The sequence below is a fragment of the Pristiophorus japonicus genome, chromosome 11 (genome assembly GCF_044704955.1).
Source record: "Pristiophorus japonicus isolate sPriJap1 chromosome 11, sPriJap1.hap1, whole genome shotgun sequence".
Lineage (NCBI taxonomy): Eukaryota > Metazoa > Chordata > Chondrichthyes > Pristiophoridae > Pristiophorus > Pristiophorus japonicus.
In genome coordinates this window covers 123,133,812-123,139,613 of record NC_091987.1, presented here as the reverse complement: position 1 = coordinate 123,139,613, position 5,802 = coordinate 123,133,812, and positions in this window count along the sequence as shown.

The window sequence follows — 5,802 nt, the reverse complement described above, 5'->3', positions numbered from 1 at the left end:
GGGAGGGAGGGAGGGAGAGGAGAGAGGGGGAGGGAGAGAGAGAGGGAGGGGAGGGAGGAGAGAGAGGGGGGGAGGGAGGGAGAGAGAGAGAGGGGGGGAGGGAGGAGAGAGAGAGAGGAGGGAGGGAGAGAGAGAGGGGGAGAGAGGGAGAGAGAGAGAGAGGGGAGGGGGGTTGGAGGGGGAGGAGGAGAGAGAGAGGGGAGGGGAGGGGAGGGAGAGAGAGAGGGGGGAGGGGAGGGGGAGAGAGAGGGGAGGGGGGAGGGGGAGAGAGAGAGGGGAGAGGAGAGAGAGAGAGGGGGGGGGAGGGAGAGGGGAGGGAGAGGAGGGGGAGAGGGGAGGGGTAGGGAGGGAGTGAGGGGGGGAGGGCGAGGGGGAGGGAGGAGGGAGGGAGGGAGGGAGAGAGAGGGAGAGGGAGGGGGAGAGGGAGAGAGAGAGGGAGGGAGAGAGGGAGAGAGGAGGGAGAGAGAGATAGGAGGGAGGGAGGGAGAGAGAGAGGAGGGGGGCGTCAGGTCGGGTCAGTCGGGGGGAAGCGGGTCTCGGGGCGGGGAGGGGGGGAGCGGGTCGGGTCGGGGGAGCGGTGGGTAGCGGGTCTCGGGTCGTCGCGGTGGGGGGGGAGCGGGTGTCGGGTCGGGTCTGGTCGGGCAGGGGGGGGGGCGGGAGAGCGAGTGTCGGGTCTGGTCAGCCGGGGAGCAGGAGCTGGCCGTGGGAGGAGCCCCAGTGAGGCCATTGGGCCAGGGCTCGGGGCTGCGTGCTTCGGGCCCCTCCCACACAGTTCGGCGCCTGGAGCTACTGCACTTGCGTGCCGACTGTAGCGCGCATGTGCAGAGGTCCCGGCACTGTTTTCAGCGCCGGGACCTGGCTCCGCCCCCCCACAGCTCGTGCTGACTGCGCCAAGGGCCAGAGGACCTGTAAGTTGGTGCAGACTACCGAAGATTTTTTTAGCCGCTTTTTAGGCGCGAAAAACGGGCGCCCAGCTCGGAGGGGCGCCCATTTTTTTTCTTGTGGAAACTTGGGCCCATTGTTTCTAAAATCTTCCTCACTACCTCGGTTGAACTATTTGGCCTACAGTTGCTGGATTTATACTTACACCCTTTTTTGAATAAGGTATAACAGTTGCGATTCTCCAGTCCTCTGGCACCACCCCTGTGTCGAAGGAGGATTGGAATATTATGGCCAGTACTTCCACAATTTCCACCTTTACTTCCCTCAGCATCCTAGAACGCATCCCATCCAGTCCTGCTGACATGTTTACTTTAAGTACAGCCATCCTTTCTATTACCTCCTCTTTATCAATTTTTATCCCATCCAGTATCTCAACTACCTCCTCTTTCATTAGGACTTTAGCAGCATCTTCTTCCTTGGTAAAAACAGAAGCAAAGTACTCATTTAGTACCTTAGCCATGCCCTCTGCCTTCATGTGTAGGTCTCCTTTTTGGTTCATTACTGCCCCTCCCCTCCTCTTGCTAACCATTTACTACTTATATTGCCTAGAGAGGAATTTAGAATCCCCTTTTCTGTTAGCTGCCAATCTATCCTCTTTGCCCCTCTTAGTTGATTATTCACTTCGTCTCTAAACTTTCTATATTAAGCATCGTTCTCACTTGTAGTCTTAACCTGACATCTGTCATACAGCTTCTTTTTCTGCTTCATCTTACTCTCTATTTCTTTCGTCACCCAGGGAGCTCTGACTTTAGTTGCCCTACCTTTCCCTCTCGTGGGAGTGCACCTCGACTGAAGCTGAAACATCTCTTTAAAGGCAACTCATTGTCCTATTACAGTTTTGCCTGACAATCTTTGATTCCAATTTACCCAGTCCAGATTCATTCTCAACCCACTGAAATTGGCTTTCCTCCAATTAAGTGTTTTTCCTCTAGATTGCTCCCTGTCCTTTTCCATAGCTAATCTAAACCTTATGATACCGTGAACGCTGTTCCCCAAATGTTCTCCTACTGACACTTGCTCCACTTGATCCATCTCATTCCCCAGAATCAGATCCAGCGAAGTCACCTTCCTTATTAGGCTGGAAATGTACTGATCAAGAAAGTTCTCTTGAACATACTTCAGAAATGCTTCTCCCTCTCTTCCCTTTACACTATAGGTATTACTATTCCAGTCTATATTAGAATAGTTGAAGGCCCCCCATTATCACTACTCAAGAGTTCTTGAATCTCTCTGTAATTTCCCTGCAAATTTGCTTCTTATATCCTTCCCACTAGTTGGTGGCCTGTAGAATGCACCTAGTAGTATAATGGCATTTCTATTGTTTCTTAACTCTAACCAAATAGATTCTGCCCTTGACCCCTCCAGGAAATCCTCTCTCTCCAGCACTGTAATATTCTCCTTAATCAATACAGCCACCCCACCTCCTTTCTTTCCTTCCCTATCTTTCCTGAACACCTTCTATCCAGGAATATTTAGTACCCAATCCTGTCTTTTTTGGACCAGGTCTCTGTTATCGCCATGACATCATATTCCCATGTGGCTCACCAATCTTATTTACCATGCTTTGTGCGTTTACACACATGCTCTGTAAAGCTATCTTAGACCTTCTTGTATTCTCTCTTAGTCTGACCCCGCCTAATACCGCACTATTTCTTGCTCTAGTGCTCTCTGTCTCTCCCAATCCTTTGTGCACCTTGTTTCTCCTTTCTAATATTACATCCTGGTGCCCACCCCCTGCCAAATTAATTTAAATGTTCTCCAACATCACTAGTAAACCCTCCCATGAGGATATTGGTCCTGGCCCTGTTCAGGTGCAACCCATCCGGCCTGTACAGATCCCACGTCCCCAGAACCGGTCCCAATGTCCCAGGAATCTAAAGTCCTCCCTCTTGCCCCATCTCTCCAGCCACACATTCATCGGCTCTACCCTCCTATTTCAATACTCGCTAGGTCGTGGCATCATGAATAATTCAGAGAATACTACCTTTGAGGTCTTCTTTAGATCTCTTCCTAGTGCTCAAAAATCTGCCTGCAGGATCTTATCCCTATTACTCATTGAATGGCGGTGCAGGCTAGAAGGGCTGAATGGCCTGCTCCTGCACCTATTTTCTATGTTTCTACCTATGTCGTTGATACCAATATGGACCACGACCTCTGACTGTTCACCCTCTCCCCTCAGAAATAGAAAGAAGGAAAGAACTTGCATTTATGTAGCACCATCCACGACCACAGTAACTATTTGTACTAAGTCTCTCTTCTGGCATGTGTCTCCTGACACATGCACAGAAGCGAGAGTTAGGACAAATATCATGGACTTCCCCACCCCCGCACCCCACCAGCACAATTCCCACTAACCCTTTTCTGCGCAGGCGTCCAACATCACGTTGCCTCCACTGAGCAGCCGAACGCATCCGCCGAGCCTCCCACAGCCCCGGGCCCCGAGCGAGACGCCGGCCCCGAGCCTCCCCGAGCCCTGAACCTCCCTGAGCCTCCCTGAGCGGGCCACAGGCCCCGAGCCTTCCACAGCCCCTAGCCCCCCGCAGCGCTGGGGAGAGTGGGCGGTGGGGAGAGCGAGAGGCAGGGAGAGCAAGAAGTGGGGAGAGCTTGTGGTGGGGAGGTGGGGGGGGGGGCGGGGATGGCAGAGCGAGAGAGAGATTGGGGGGGAGAGAGAGCCTGGGGTAGGGAGAGGGGGAAGAGAGAGACACGGGGGGGGGGGGGCGGGGATCAGAGGGGAGAGAGGTAACTCAGAGAGGATTGATCACGTTCTTCCTACCCCCTGATGTGTGCAAGCTCAGTGCGTGTATTACAAGGGATATTGTTGAGTTGGATGAAATCCAGAAGTCACGACACTGTCACTTACGCTGGGGTAATGGACTTCAGCTATGGGAGGCAGCACATGTGCTGGAATAAGGGTCTTCAGCTGGCGGAGGGATGCACTTGTGCTGGGGTAAGGGACTTCAGCTGGAACTTGATGGCTTTTGGGGAAATCTATCCTCTGTGGCTTCTGAAGTCAAAATTAATTGAATTACAAATTAGAAAGTCACTCAGAAGGCTGGGCGGTTCCAGTTGCACATTCCAGAGGAACTTCAGGGTGTGGCTTATCCTCCAAGGAGACCAATCAGCAATCGGTCTGGAGAGCCAATCAGAGAAACGGCTGCATTTTAGTTAGTACAAATAGACACATTCTTTCACAACCTCAGGACGTCCCAAAGTGCTTTGCAGCTAATGAATTATAGTTCAAGAGTCATTACTGTTTTAATATAGGAAACGCGGCAACCAATTTGCGCACAGCAATGTTCCACAAACAACATTGTGATAATGACCAGATAATCTGTTTTAGTGATAGTTTCTTTTATTAGTTCCGGAATGTGGGCTTTGCTGGCAAGGCCAGCATTTTGCCCATTCCTAATTGCCCTTGAGAAGGTGGTTGTGAGCTGCCTTCTTGAACCGCTGCAGTCCTTGTGGTGAAGGTACTCCCACAGTGCTGTTAGGGAGGGAGTTCCAATATTTTGACCCAACGATGATGAACGAACGGTGATATACTTCCAAGTTAGGATGGTGTGTAACTTGGAAGGGAATTTGCAGGTGATGGTGCTCCCATGTGCCTGCTGCCCTTGTCCTTCTAGGTGGTAGTGGTTGTTGCCGAAGAAGCCATGGTGAGTTGCTGCAGTGCATCTTGTAGATGGTACACACTGCAGCCATGGTGGGCCGGTGATGGAGGGAGTGAATGTTTAAGGTGGTGGATGGGGTGCCAATTAAGCAGGTTGCTTTGTCCTGGATGGTGTTGAGTTTCTTGAGTGTTGTTGGAGCTGCACTCATCCAGGCAAGTGGAGAGTATTCCATCACACTCCTGACTTGTGCCATGTAGATGGTGGAAAGGCTTTGGGTAGTCAGGAGGTGAGACACTCACCGCAGAATACCCAGCCTCTGACCCGCTCTTGTTGCCACAGTATTCATGTGGCTGGTCCAATTAAGTTTCTGGTCAATGGTGACCCCTCAGGATGTTGATGGTGGGGTATTTGGCAATGGTAATGTCATTGAGGATTAAATATTGGCCAAGGCACCAGGAAGAACTCTCCTGCTCTTCTTCCAAATAGTGCCATGCTATCTTTATACGTCGATCTGAGGGGGCAGACAGGGCCATTAACATCTCATCCGAAAGACAGATTAATCTTGACTTTTAGCACATCTTCTCAAGGTTCCACAAACAACATTGTGATAATGACAATATAATCTGTTTTAGTGATATTGTTTCTTTAATTCGTTTCGGGATGTGGGCGTCACTGACAAGGCCAGCATTTTTTGCACATCCCTAATTGCCCTTGAGAAGGGGTGAGCTGCCATTTCTGCCATTTCAAGCAGATCAACAAAGTTTGTAATTACAGTAAATGTACTGTTTACTGTGAGTACTGTTTAATTATCTGCCTAATATAAATAAGTTGGGCCTGTGGTTTATTTTCTTTTGCATAGTCTGATTGATTATGGGGCCAAAAGTCCACTTGACCTACTTTGCCAGAGGAAGTATGGTAAAGTGGGCATGTGACCATAACTCTCGACCCTGTACCAAATTGCTTGTCCGACATTCAGTCCTGGATAAAATGCAATGTCACCCATTTAAACATTGGGAAGACCAAAGCCATCATCTTTGGCCCTGGCCACAAACTCCCACTCCCTGGGCACAAACTCCTGCTCAGGGTGAATCAGACTGCTTACAACCTCTGCATCCTATTTTACCCTTAGTGAGGTTCTGACCCCATGTTCTCTCCATGATAAAGACCAGCTTCCACCTCCTTAACATTGCCTATCTCTGTCCCTACCACAGCTCAGCTGCTGCCTTTATCCATGCCTTTGCACCAGTCT